The sequence below is a fragment of the Ursus maritimus genome, unplaced genomic scaffold (assembly GCF_017311325.1).
Source record: "Ursus maritimus isolate PB19 unplaced genomic scaffold, ASM1731132v1 scaffold_18, whole genome shotgun sequence".
NCBI lineage: Eukaryota > Metazoa > Chordata > Mammalia > Carnivora > Ursidae > Ursus > Ursus maritimus.
The window spans coordinates 34,518,560-34,533,240 of NW_024424230.1; the positions used below are offsets into that span (position 1 = coordinate 34,518,560).

Here is a 14,681-nt window from a genome sequence, read left to right on the forward strand (position 1 = left end):
TCCAGAGCTCAGAAACCCCGTTCTGTCAGCCTGTCCTGTCCTAGTCCCGCCAGAATTTCTCAAGCCATAGATTGTAAAGTTTTCCCTTGAATACCAGCCCCAAAGCCAATGTCCCGGCTGATCGTTTGTGTACATGAATCCTTGATTTATTTTGGACTGATACCAGAGAAAAGGCATTACAGCTTTCATCTCGGGAAGTTTGAGTCAGACATAAGACAACAGGGCCCAGAGAGTTGGAGTACTTAGGGAACAGCCTGGGGCAGGGGTCTCTGTCAGACCCTGTGATTTGCCTTTTGGAAAGGCTTCTGAAGGATTAGACACCTCAGTGCCAGGCCAAGTGGCCCGCCCAGGGCTTGGCTTCTTTGATGGATAGGAAGTTCTACCACGTGTCTGACCACAATCCCTCCTACTTTTGTTTAAGCATTTCAACTTTTAGGTTCTCTAGATGATGGTGCAAGGTCCCCCGGCCCCAGGGTTTTATTCTCCGTAGTCCCTGTCCCTTAAAAATCTTTGTCTCCCTTTCTCCCCAAGACCCTTTAAAAAGAAAAAGAAAATTTAAATCCAGGAAGCTTCTCTAGTTTACACAACTGAACCCAAACAGCAGCTTCCGAAGACAGGTCTCTGCGGTTGGGGAAGGAGGTGGCTGGTGGGAAGGGTCCCTAACGAGGGCCCCACAGAGGCTCCAGTGGGGCAGGCACACGTTATAAATACCTCGGTAACTCCTGCCATAGGTGTGAAATTATAATGAACTGCAAACCTGCTGAGTTTAAATGGACTTTTAGGTTTTCAGCTGGGGGAAGGGGTGTTGATTGATCTGCATTTTGTTTTTGAGGGTTTTTTTTAATCCATTCGGCAAGTTAAGTTGAGACTCGCGGCTCCTCGCCAAATTCCCTCTGGCCCTGGCTAATTTAGCAAAGGATTGTTTCAGAGGAAATGGCATATTAATCATTGCAAATGGGCTCCTGGTTGATATTTGAAAGCTGCCGCATGTGTGCCCAGGCTGAAGGGGCCGATGACAGAACTCGAAATGACAGAGAGAGGCGACCAAGGGCCTCTGGCTCCCACCCCGCGGCCACTCCCATGGTATCCTGCTGCAGGCACCCTGTGTGCGTGTGCAAGAGGAAGATCCCCGCTTCCTCGGAGACGAGCAAGACAGAATGTCGCACGCAGGCCTTCCTGGGCCTGGTGGTCCTCAGCACGGCACTGAGCGAGCCTTGGCACGGGTGAGACAGATCCAGGGCCTTTGTGGCCCCTGGCACACGCAGACAGCCTGGTGACAACCTGGGAGTGGTGAGCTTGGGGGTAGGGGGCAGGGAGAGACAGTACCGCCTGGACTTCCCAGGCCAGGGGATTTGAGCAAGGAAGGGGAGAGATTTCAGGTGGGAAAATAACCTGAGCCAAGGCAAGTTTGGAAGATCCCAAGAGGTCAGAAGGAGGGGAGGGCAAGACACGGGAGCAGTGATTTCAAGGTGCTTTACATGGATACATTTAGGCCCAGGGAAGCTATCGAAAGCTCAGGGCAGGGAGTGACGTCGTCTAGGGATGTTCAGCCAGCTGTGGGGAGCGAGCCGGAGCAGGGAGAGCAGCAGGACAGTCTTGGGCACCATACCCAGGGACTCTGACTGCACATTCCCTGAGCTTCCCCCAGTGGTGCCTTGCCACCTCCTATTGCAGAGGGGACGATGACACCCCCTGGAGCTGCCGTAGGTGGGATGCAGTTGGCAAACTGGGGAATCTTCCCTGAGGATAATTTCTGCAGTTATTTTATTCTTAGAGTCAGTCCACGAGACATGAGAGGAGGTCACAAGCGTGAGGACCTCTGACAGTTGTGATCAACAAAGTGCAAATAAATATCATACTGCCTAGGGCCTGCGCTGCATTGAGCATGTGAATTTTGTGACTAGGGCAGGACAAGGAAGGCTCCCTGGAGGAGGTGGTTATTGGGCTGACAGGTTTACCAAGAGGTAGCATCTGGGTAAAGTGTCATAAGCAAAGACATGAAAACAGAGACAAGCAAGGCAAATATGTGGCATCTAAGATCTTTTAAAAATAATATAAAAGAACTAGGGTCATTGGGCTGGCTCAGTCAGTAGAGCGGGCGACTCTCGATCTCAGAGTCATGCGTTCAAGCCCCACGTTGCGTGTTGAGATTACTTTAAAAAAAATTTTTTTTAAACACAGAGATCTTAAAAATAATGTAGAAGAGCTGGTTTGGCTGGAGAAGAGGGTCCACTTTCTGGAAGACTCAGACTCGGTGCATTGTGGGTCTCATTGCTGCCCACATTTCAGGGCATGCACACCTCCACTCCTGCACACAGTGTCTGAGTCGGGGACAGACAGGATCTTGTCTCTTGGCACCCTTTGGTCCAAGTTCACTAGGCCCGTTCTAGAGTGCTTCTCTATGTTGTGTGTCTGCCCGGGTTTCTGGATCAGACATGCTCTGCCTGCTGTGCGGGAGGTCTGCTCCCTCCCCACCCAGCCCAACACCTCACACGTGGGAACCAGGCAATGTCTGCAGCGGCTGCTGTGAAAACCACGCTAGGGCTCTGGAAGGGAGACAGAGCCGGTCTTCTAGACCCTCCAGCGAGAGTACCTCGATCCCTGCAACAGCCCCGCCAGGTCGGCTGAGCAGCACCCCACTCTATGGAGGGGGAAATGAGGCCTCAGAGAGGAGAGGTAGGCATCTTGCCCAAGACCACACAGACAGTAACCGGCCTCTACACCTCAGCCCTTCCGGGCCAGCCTCCATGACTTCCTGACTCCTCACAGGTCCGTGCTGGGGGGCGGACACACACAGCAAGCCCTCCCAGTGTCGGTGGCACCCATCAGATGCACAGAGGGTGAGGAGGGACCACAGCCTTTAGGATGGGCTCTCCGGCTCCTCGCTCGCCTCACCAGGGCCCTTCGGGGAAGCTTTGGGGAGAGTCCGGCCTGGGAGCAAACTTAGTCAGCAGGAAGATGAGTCTGTCTGTGGCTCGTAGAGCCTGGAGGGTCAGCTGGGAAGAGCCGGTGGAGAAACTCCATAACTGCCTGACAGGAGAGCCAAGCTGGGCACTCAGGGCCTTGTCTGTGTGCCTGGCAAGGAGAAAGGCTTTGTGGAAGCTGGACTTCCCAAGTGTCTTAGGAGGTTTAAGTCTTGCCAGAAATGGCCAATTGCTGCAAAGACATGGTCTCTGCCCCTGGAGAGCTGACTATGAAAGACAGAGGCATTGGGGTCCCAGGAAGATGTCTTCCAGCCTTGCTAAGCTCCGGACCCTAGAGAAGCTCACAGGGAGATCAGGTCATGGCCTTACTGGCACCAGATGAGCAGTGGAGACAGCGAACCTTACCTGAAAGAGGGGAGAGCAGTCAGGGAAGGCTTTCTGGAGGAGGCTCCCTGTTGGATGGGATTAAGGCTGAACAGCTGGTGAGACAAGTAATGCGGGCCCCCTGGCATAGAGCCTGTCCAGGAAAAACGAGGAAACCAGGTAGCCAGAGGAGAGGATTCCCAGGGATGCCCTGCTAAAGAATTGGGGTTTTTTTGGAAGATGATAGGGAGTCCTGGAGACTATGGAGGAGGTTGGCGATTGATGGAAGCTGGACCTGGGAAGGCCAACTGCCCACAGGGAAGACTGGACAGAGTGTCAGGGAGACCAGGGAGAGATGGATGCAGGTGCCAGTGGTGAGGGAGGGGCGGGGGGCAATGGGAATCAAAGTGTAAGTTCAAGAGCCCTATTGTCACCATGAAATACAAGCCCCCAAGCTGCCCCCGCCCCGCCCAATACCTGACACCTTTAGACCTCCCAGTACACATCCACTTTCAGGCAGTGGGTGTTAGTTTCCCATCTCTCCGTAGAGACGGTGTCCCCCTTGCGGGCGGGTGTGTCTGGCCTGCCATGGAGCATGGCTGGGCCCCAGCAGGTGGCCCTCAGTGCTGGCACCACAAGGCCAACCTCGCACTCCTGTCTCTAAGAGGAACCTTGTCCACCACCCTGCCTCTCTGCTGGCCCACCCCCAGCCCCTCCAGAGTCAGGCCTACAGGCAGGGGGCAGAGGTGGGCAGTGGGGCGGGTTCCACTGACATTGGCATTCTCCTTGCAGCGCATCTTAATAATTTAATGGCTATTAGCAGGGCCGCTGCGGTGGTGGGGGAGGGGGGCGTAGGGGGAAGATTTATAGAGAGAATTCACTCCAGGTTGGGGTTTTGTCTTCCTCTGTTTTCCTGGCATTTATCATGCATGTTTTAATTTGGATCGGAGAGTTGCTACCATCTGGCCATTATCGCAAAGAAATATTCATTTTCACTGAGTGACACAGGCTCCATTCATCACGGAGTGCGCTGATTGCCCCACGAGTGTGGGGCTGCGCTTTCTCCTTCATTTGAAATGAACCTTGAGCTATGAGCAGGTCTCATTTGCAGGGAGCAAAGGCATGGGGCCAGCAGCTACCCTGACCTCCCAGCCAAGTGGGTAAGGAGCAGTTTGGAGGGAGGGCCAAGGTGGGAGTGGGGGGAGCCAGCCCTCTCCTGCTACCCTAACCCTTCTGCTTCCCCTCACTCTCCTGGGTGGGGGTACTGGTGGCCCTCATAGTCTCACCCCCACGCTTCTGACAGCTAATCCCCCCACCATGTCCAGGGCAGTCCCCAGGCCAGGCGTCAGAGATGGTGAAAGTGGCCCTCTGCCTGGTCCCCGAGTCCTGGGCCTCTGATGAGTGCGCTAGTGTGGCCCTGCAAGGGCAGGTTTGCTTCAGCGGCCTCTCCCTAACAGAACAGCGGCCCCGTCGTGCCATTTCAGGTCAGGGCTGTGTGGGGGACAAAAGGGCCTCCTCATTCTCCTCTCATCACGTTATGGTGGCACCATCAGGGCTGGGCCTGTGAGAAGAGACGTGTCTGCTTCCAATTGGGACATTTCCAGAGTGTCACCCTTGCCTCCGCCCGCTGCTCACGGCAACATGCCATCAGGGGCCACCGAAGGCCTTCTGTCAGTGATGGGCATGGGACCGAAGCGTAAGGCTGGACACCAAAGGCGGGCGTTCAGGAACATCCCCCAACTGGGCTGAGCCCCCTCTGTATGCCCCCTCAATAAGCAGGCTTCCACATCTGCAATACAGAGAAAGGAGGAGAAAATATCTTTTCATCCACTTTAAATAGTGAGTCAGGGCACCCAGAATTTATAGGGCGCTTCTGTGTTCCCTGCCCCAGTGGGGACTCAGATTCACAGCATGAAGACATCAGCTGAGCAGTACCCCTCATCCCCACCATTAGACACCCTCAGGAGGGGAGTGAATTAAAACCAGAAACAGCTTCAGGAGGGAGATGTTTGCTTTGCCAAAAAGGTAAAATCGGGCAGGAGGGCCAATTCTCATCTATAGAAGTTTCGCTTCCCAAGATCTTGGCAGGAACCCAGAGGCCAACTGACTTTCCTGGTCTTTGGAGTGGAAACTCTGGCAGACTTCAAGGTCCTGATGCCCCTCTAGGACCCAACCCAGGTTTGGCGAAGACCAGGGGACTGTGCTGAGGTGCCAGGAATCCAAAGGGAGGCCTGTGCAAGCTTTGCTGTCCCTTCCCCCTCAGAGAAGAAGCAGGCATCCTAAGCATTGACGGAGCATCTCTTGTACGCACTCCACACCCCATCGCCATGGTACCCCAGCATGATCTCTGGCTGTAGGTGGTTTAGTCTGGCTGGGACTGACGTGAAACCAATGGAGCCTTTAGGAGGCAGGAAAAGGCCTCGAATCAAAGCAGCAAGTTCAGCACAGGTGCCGGCCATAAGGAGGTCGGGAAACCAGGTGGCCCCTGCTGCCCCCTGCACTGGCCAGGCCCTGGAGCTGGGTCGCTGTGTTTCTTTTTCTCCCCACTCCATGTATTACTCCATTGTATAGATGAGGTGCTGAGACCCAGAGCTGAACTTGCTGGGGGCACCAGCTGGGGGGTCGTGGTACATTTGGAAAGGAGCGCAGGCCCTTCTGATTCCAAGCCTGGTGCTGGGGGTCTGGAAAAACCACGGAAGGCTGAGTAGGAAGTGGCCTTTCAGCTGGATAGCTTGGGAGCGGCAACATTCTAGGAAGGGGGCCCTGCCTCCCTGTCCTCACCTTCTGGTTTTCTGTCTTGGGTCCTGGCACCTGTTGAACTAGATTAGCTAGCTGTCCTCCACCCTGCCTGCTCCTCCTCCCTCCTCCCTCTGGGCAGCCTGGGGTGAAGTCTCCACCTCCTTCTGGAATGCAGGGACTTTAGCTAAGCTTTAGATAAGCTCTGAGAAGGTCCTCTCCCCACCCCCCAGGAACGAGGCACCGCCCGCCCCCCCTTGGAACTCATTCCGTGACACCAGCAGCTCTGAAACATCTGCTCCTCCATCCCGGACCCGCAATTTGAATAAATTACCCCGACGTGGCGGCAGCCTGTTATTAATGGCTTGAGTTTTATAAGATGCTTTAGTTCAATAACACTGTAGCCCGGCACTGTGCTTCTCCCAGATATTTTTATATTTTGCCTCTTCCCCGCCTCCTTCTTCCCTCCATCCTCTGGCCGCCTCTAGGGCTCCAGTCCCGGGCTACAACCCCACCAACCCCCTCCCTGCTCCACGCTGGGTCGCACCCAGGAACCAGGGACCACCAAATCCACCTGCACCCTGCCACAGTTCATCCCAACCGTGTCCACACTCCTAAGCATCCATGGGCACCCACCCATCCTGCTGTCTTTGTCGGGGCCTGGAAAAGAGGCGACCACAGCCAGGCTAGTTTCTCCTCCCCCCCACCTCCACCCCAGCCTCCCCCAAAGGAAACCCACAGGGACAGAGCGGCTAAAGGTGGGGCACTGCACAGAGAACACTGTCCAGGGACCCTGGTTCTGCACCCCTGATGCCATGGCCAGAGCTCTGCTGCCTATGGGGACCCATCCGAACCCTAGGGAGCAAACACTCTCCCCAGTTGGGCTGGCAGTGCTCCCAGCTTGGGAGAGACCCAGGCCTCAGTTTATTTCTTTATTCACCTGTTCCTGGTTCCTCATTCTTTTGTTGCTTGTGCTCATGCTCCACACACCACCTGCGTGAAGCCCTCCCAGATTACCTCCAATGCCCAGATCTAGCTCTTTCTATGTGCCCAGACACACCCCTTCCCCACTATCGTCTGTCCTATTTTTTCTCTCCACAGCTTGTTAGTCTGTGTTCTAATGGAACCCCCTGGGGCATGGCCAGCATCTAACCCACAGCCAGCCCTTCTAGAATGATTAACAGTTGGTGCTCATACCATGCATTACTTCAACAAGCTTGTTCATCTGTGTGGGTGACACCTCCTGCAAAGAATGGGTGCACTTGCAGAAAGGGAGAGAAGTGGGTCAAGGGGTGGGTGGGTTTGTTCACTGGGGATATAGGATAGAAAACACTGGGGTTTAAATAAGTAGTCAGTCTGTTCCCGAAACATGTAGACCACAGTCATGGTCAAGAAGTACGAGAGGCAAGTTCCTTGCAAGCTCAGCCCCCGGCTCAAGACGCAGTGGGTCCAGGCCTGGCAGGCAGCCTGCAGTCACCTCCCTGAAAGGGCTCCAGGCCAGGGGCCAGGGGAATGTTCTCCTGAGCCTCCCCCGAGGGAGTTGGCCCCAGGAGGGGCTAGGGAGCCTGCCACTAGGAGGACCCCAGAGTGAGTGTTCAGATTCAGAAGGAAAGGATGTGCCTTTGTAAGGGGTGGGGGTGGGAAGGAGGAAGGTAGGATGTCCCACCAGGCAGGAAGCCAGACCCACCTCGGGGAGTCTCTGCCTCAGGGGAGGGTCCTTGTGAACCTGAAAAGCCCGGATGTGGTTCTCCAGTCTTGGAGGACCCTTCTGTGCCAGGGCGAAATCAAGCTATGTCGTTCCCTGGTCCTGGGGACCCAGTAGTAACCCTGACACTGGCCCTAAAGGGAGGATGTGCTGTGCTTCTTCCCCCCACCCCCTTCTGAGGCTTCTAGGACATGGAGGCTCACACCGCTTCCCATTTGGCCTTAATATTACTGTGGGACTCTGCCTTCGCTAAGAGCCCCGCCATTATAACATGATTACTGCTGAAAATGACCTTTAAAATATATTTTAAATTCAAAATGTCTTTAAACCCTTCATTGAGCACCATTTTTCAATTTCAACGACTATTTTCATTTTTGGGGGGAGTGAGGAGTAGGGAGTGGAGGAAGGAGCCCTCCGAATGGATTTCAAATGCTAATCCCACCACCTCCCCCCTCCCTTACAGAGAAACGGAGCTGCTGAGGCCACACCTTGCAAGGGGCCTCAGAGGGCGGTGGGAGACCAGAGCACTCCCGCCCTTCCCCAAAGCCTCAGCGTCTGGGGGGCCTCAGGCTCCTAGTGCCCCCATCTCCCCCAGGGCCTCCAGCTGCGCAGCTTCTCACTCAGGCCAGGGGGGCTCCACTAAGAGCCAGAGCCTGGGGAAACTGCTCTCCTCTGGGCGCTGCTCTTGTTCTCCTGGCTGATGACCATCGTCATGCTGTGTCCAGGTCCCTGACTGCTGAGTGCCCTCCAGAGCCCCCCAGCTTCTGCAGGATGGAGACCCCTCCCCACTGTCCTCTCCCACACCTCCATTTCATCCCCGTTTGCTCTGACCTGGCTGGGGCGCCCCGTTCCATGTTCCATGGGCAGCCTGTGCCCCTTGCCACTCTGACCACTCTGTGACAGCGGTCATCTGGAAGCGAAATGGACAGGAAGCCGGTAGAGGAACGCCTCCCCTGCTGAGGCTTGTGCAGGCAGGTCTGACAGGTGGGACGTACCACACAGTCTCCAGCTCACCGGTTCATCCCCACAGCCCCTAGGAAGCTGTGGTGCCTCCCACGGGCAATGTCCCCATGCCTCTGTCCTCACCCCCCCTCACCCCCCCATCTCCTCCAGGAGAGCTGGGCTGGGGGTCCCGTGCCACCCAGTGTCTGTTCAGCACCTTCTGATACGGTGACTGTCCAGTGTCCTCCCTCGTAGGTGACCTCATGGCAGTCTGCCCTTTGTACCACTTGTCTCCCTGTCAGAAGGGGGATCCTAGAGCCCATGAGCTAGTCCCAGAATGCCGATGAGAATGCTCACAAGGTGGGCTGCCTGCCACAGTGCCGAGGGGATAGAGGCAGTGTGAGGCCTTCTGGCACCTTCCATGGAGGGGGTTTTGAGGGAATCAAGTCGGTAGATAACTGACAGGAGCTCCACTCTCCCCATCCAGTGGGGCTGTAGCACTTCCAGCAGCAGAAGAGGGCAGAGCAAGGGGTGGAGGTGGCTCGCTGTGCTGGGTGACTTAGGAGGGTCACTCCATCTGTCTCTAGCAGGAAGGAGTGGCCAGTGCACATCAGAAGTTTCCTCCAGTGTATTCTTGGGACTTTTCCTTAAATGGCCCAAATTCCCGTAGCATCGGACTTGTTTATTATGAAAGTCAACATACATTACAAAGCAAAACCAAAATGATGTAGGTACTGTCCAAATCTTTGGGTCACCTGAGTTTTTAGATTGTCCATAGTTTTGAATGACCCCTGCCCTGGGCCATGGAAATTAGGATCCCCACGATGCTGAGAAGTCCTTGATGGAGGCTTGGGGCATGAGAGCTTCTTGACCTCATATAAAGGAGCTCAGAGCATGTGCAGGGAGTGAGGCGATGAGGTTCCCAGGGCTCAGAAGTGGGGACTTAAGGGGATTTTGAGCCCAAGTCCAGTTCTTGGAACATTTGCTGCCTGACAGTTTCCTGAGAAGGGTGGGTGGGGTCAGGTGGGCAGGAGACCAGTCTGAAGTGATGAGGTTCCTGCAGAAAGCAAGGAGCCACAGGACAGAGCAAACAAGCGGCATGGGGTGGGACAGGACACCAGCCACCATCCTAGCCTGGCCTCTCTGCCTCCCACCTCCTCATACACCTCCACCAGATCGGCACTCCTCAACCCAGCTTGATGCTCTCTCCCCCAGCTGAAGAATCATTCCCTATTTTCTGTTTCTCTGACTGACTTTTAAGAGTTTCCCTCACTCTGGCCCCAGCTGTCCTGTCCATCCCTTCCATGATGAGTATAGGGTAGACATGGAGTTACTCAGGAATAGCCAGCATGAAGAGGTCTAATGTGATTCACCTTGTGGTCATCTTAGGAGAAGTATGCTGTCCAGAATAAAGGAGGTGATGGTTCTGCATGTACGGATAAGAACACAACCCCATTTTACAGATGAGGCACTTGAGGTTCAAAAAGACTAAATTATTTGCCCATGATCCCACAAAAGTGATAACAATTGAATTGGAACCCAGATGTGCATGACTCTGAAGTCTCATGTCTCAGCCCCTTCTCTCTTCATTTGTTCTCCAAATCCTGCCCAGTCACAAACCCAGCCCAAAGCCTCCCTCCCCTAGAAAGCCTCCCTTGCTTGCATCGACTGTCCCTGACCTCTCTTACCCTCTGCACAATCCTGGTGTGTGTGTGTGTGTGTGTGTGTGTGTGTGTGTGTTTGCTCTTCAGGAAGGTCACAAGTGCCCTGAAGATCAGAGAGGAGCCCCAGCCCACACATCTTCCTGCAGACCCTCCCCAAAGCCGGACCCAGGTGAACCAGGGCAGGTCCACCTTCCCACATCAGTATCCCACCTTCTCTGCTGCCTGTGCAGGCCCAGAGCAGGCAGGCAGTATGGACAGTGGTGGCAAGGACAGCAGAGCGGGGAGAAGGTGGAAGGGTGCTGTGCTAGAAAGACATACATGCTCCATGATGTATAGTAACGAGAGATCGCATCGTTTTCCATACTGTGTCATAAATATCATATTTATAACATCAATTAAATGCCGGTGACTTAAATCATTTATAATAGAGATACAGACACTCAGTGAACCATTAGCAGAGTCAGCGCCTTCTCTCTTCTAGCAGGGTCTGACGGAGAGAGTGATGGCTCAGCCTGGGCTAGGTTCCCAATACCTCCCCAGCGGGGCTCCCAGGGCGAATGGAATGGGAGAAGGGGCAGCGTGGAGCAGGAGAGCCCCTGCCTGGGGAGGTGCAGCTCAGGCAAGGCTGGGTTGGGAGAAACCATTCGGTCCAAACTGCTGCCTTGCTTGAGCCCCCAGTGCAATGAGATGGAGAGAGAACACTTGTCCTCAGGGCTTGCTCCTCCAAGAGCACTCACCCCGAAAGCTTTACTGCTGGGACTGGAGCCACTCCTGGGGGCTGTGGGCGGCTGCCATCTCTGCCCTCTGGAAATGCTGGGCGGGCACAGTGCTGGGGCGTGGGGTCCTAATGCTGCAAGCAACAGCAGGAGTCCCATAGATCAGGCCCTGGGCCAGACGCTAGGGGTCAGAGGTGAGGGGGCAGGCGTAGCCTTCAGGGAACCTTGAGGAACACAGAGGGAGCCCTGGGCTCAGGTCTTCCTTGTGGGCCAGGGAAGCTGGGGAGGGACTCCTGGTGACTAGGGAGCTTGCAAAGGATCCTGAAAACTGGAGGCTCCAGGTGGTGGAGGGGAGGGGTCTCTGAGTTCCAGGCCCTGGGACAGCCTGATAGCAGCTGGGGGAGGAGGGGCCACAGTAGGGCGTGCTTAGAAGGGGAGGGGGGAGACCTGCACAGACCCACGTGGAATCTGGAAGGGGAGGGTCAAAGGCAGGGAAGCGCTGGGCTGGAAATGCGACTCACTGGGCCTGGCCAGCTTCCAGAAAACTCTGTGCAATCAACCAGAGAAACACATTTGAGAAAACAGAATTGTGAGAGTAACTTTGAAGCCTCGGTTGCCATGGGAACAGATCTGTAAATACTTAACCGCCAACGTGAAGTGACACAGGGGAGCTAGTGAGGAGCCAGAAACAGGAGGCAGCCGCTCTGGCCTCCGGAGCCTCTACCTTCCCTCCCTCCTTGCTCTGGGGTCTCTGACCTGGACCCTCTACCTTTCACTCTCCCCTTCTCCTCCTTGTCCCCCTGGGCCTGACTCTCAGAGTGGGAGGGTTCTAAGTGGTCCCCGAGACTCCCTTTCTGTCACAGTAATGCCTGATCTCTGGTCCCCGTGCCAGGCCCCTGGGACCCTCACTCCTGTGAGCTTCCTAGCCCAGAGTTCCAGTCCTGGCCATTCACTTCCCTCTCACTGCCTCACTCCCCTGCGATGGGCACAGCCAAGCAGCACAGAAACCAAGGCAGTCTTTGCAACAGGTGCTTGTGAGAGACTCAGGTGTTCCTGAAGGAAGCTTGGCCCAGCTTGCGGCTTCAGCGCCTCCCCTTCTCCACTGCGCCTCCTCCGGCCTGCCTGGTCAAGGCCACCTGCCTTTTGCTCGGGGTTCCACCCTGGCTCTGCGACTGGGGGGGGTGGGTGTCTGGAGGGGGCTCATCCCAGACCTGCTGTGCCTGGCCTGGCACCAACCTGCCTGCTCTGGTCCTGCTTAGAGCTGCTCAACCTTTCTGGGTCATAGACCCTCTTGGAAACTGAGGGAAGCTTTTCCTCATTCAGTTGTTCCACAGACTGTTAGTGAGCACAGCCAGGCCCTGTGCTAAGCACTGGGCCATCTCCGTCCTCCCAGGGCTTACAAGTTAGGGGAGAAGGGACGTAGTGAGCAAGAACCCCAACCAAAAGCAAGGGCTCCAGCTTGTCAGCCAGTGTTCAAGGTCAGGACAGGGCCCAGCGTGGCCAGAGATGCATGAAGGAAGGGATAGAAGTGGGGTGGGGGGAGGGTGGGGTCAGACCCCATGGAAGATCTTGTAGACCCCTTTAAAGGCTTGGGGTTTTATACAGAAAGCACTGGGGGCTTCGAGCAGAGGAAGGACACGCACTGCTTGCTCCGCTCGCTCTGCTCGCTCTGGCTGCTGGGTGGAGACAGACTGTAGAGGAAAGGCAAGGGGCAGTTAGGAGGTCACTGCAGTGACAAAGGAGAGAGGGACACAGCTCCGACCGGGGTAGTGAGTGTCGTGGTGAGAAAAGCCATGACTCTTGGAAGAGGGAGTGTTTGCACATCCTTGGGCCATTTTCTGTACTTCCCCAAGGTGCCCTTGGACCCCAAGGCTCAGCCGTAGTCCCTCTGAGGTCCTGTGGTTCAGACCCCACCTTTCTGGGCCTCCCCCACTCCAGGGCACCCCTCTAGTCTTTAGCTCGTCCGTGGAGCTGAGGCAAGCCGATCGCCTGGGCGCCCGGTGTAGGCCAGGCCGCCTTCCCCGCTCCCACAGAAGGAGGACAGCTGGCAGTGGAGCCACATACCATTAGTGGCAGCGTCCCCTGGACACCCAGCAGGCCCTACGGGGTGCCTGAACAAGGCAGCTGGTGAACTGATGAGTCTCACAGACATCATGCTAAGTCAAAGAAGCCAGACACGAATGAGCACATTCTGTGTGAAGTTCTAGAACAGGCAAACCAACTGTGGTGAAAAAAAGTCAGAACCTTCAAGAGTTTGGGATGCTTCCTGGTAATGGGCATGAGGGAACCTCGTGGGGAGATGGAAGTGTTCTAGATCTTGGTAGGGGTGTGGGGTACATGGGTGTTTGTATTTGTCGAAACATTAAATTATACACCCAAGATGTATACATTTCACTACCGATAAATTTTATCTTTCAGTAAAGTAGGCCTAAGAAGGTGTGTCCCAGACAGAACTAGGAGGGGTCAGCTGTCTGCAAGGATGCCCAGGCTCTTAGGGAAAATGGTCCCCCACCCCTGTTGGGTGCTCTGAGGGGGCTGCAGGCAGGACGCATGTGATCTGATAAAGGAATTCGTGTTGAAGTGTTAGAGGTTGACTCCAGGGATAAAGTGATTTTGCATTTTAAAAGTGAATTCTGAGGACAGCAGTGCTTGCCTCAAAGAGAAGATTCTAATGGTGGGATTGAAGACCCCTTGGCAGGCAGCGGGTAGGGGCCTCCCAGTGCCCTCACCACAAGTCACACCTCACAGTGAACACAATGGGCCGGGGTGGGGGTGCGTGTTTATAATCATCCCCCCTTCCAGCTGCCTCTCCAGTGGCCTCCCCTCCCCCACTGTCCAGGCTTTGATTTCCCCTGCTTCCTTCTTATCTCACCCTGGCCGTTGAGACTGCCCTGACTGACTTCTGGTCCAGGTCAGAGCTTTTACAGAGTCTGATTTCAGTCTGATGTGTTTCTCATCTTGCCCCGTGGGTGCGCGGGAAAAGACTGGAAGGGGGGACTCTGCTCCCAGATTTGGTCCTCAGTTGCCTGTGGGGTGACGCTGGACGGTGCGTGGGTGGGGCCAGAGCCATGGGCAGTCCCCTGGGTGGGGCATTGGTGTAACCAGAGCAGTTAGGGAGGGCTTCAAGGGAGGGGTGTCACCCAGGGAGGGCGCATGAAGATCAGCAAGGGGGAGGGAGGCAGCATGAAACTAGGTTGCCCATAAATTCCAGTATGCCAGGACAGGTCTGGAGTTGCCAATTGTCCTGGATAAATTATTAATAGTGCTCCCTTTCAACTTCCCAAGGGTCCCAGTTTGGACAATAAATTATATGATACTCAACACGTTAAAAACAAGCAAAACAGATGACTAAATGACAAAGCCAAGAGATAGGTATGCCCGAGGACGTGCCAAGTGGCCATAATGAGGGGTCTTGTAGGAGACGGAAAAGGAAAGGAGACAGCAGGGAGGGAAGTGACGGGCCTGGAGCATCCCGAGCATCCAGAAGAGGGCTTCAGAGCTCCTGCAAGGGCTCCTCCCCAAGCAAGTGGGACAGGGCGATGTCGCACTCCCGCATTTCCGGGAGAAGGCGAAGACCCAGGAGTGACACATTGGGCACAGGCTGTGCAGCTCCTTGGTAATGAGCCAGGCT

The 14,681-nt window shown here is 55.3% G+C and overlaps 1 protein-coding gene across 13 annotated transcripts in view; it reads left to right on the forward strand.

The window, feature by feature from the left end:
* CELF4 (CUGBP Elav-like family member 4) overlaps positions 1–14,681 on the forward strand; it is a 293,166-nt gene that overhangs the window by 228,421 nt on the left and 50,064 nt on the right. The window lies entirely within an intron of this gene.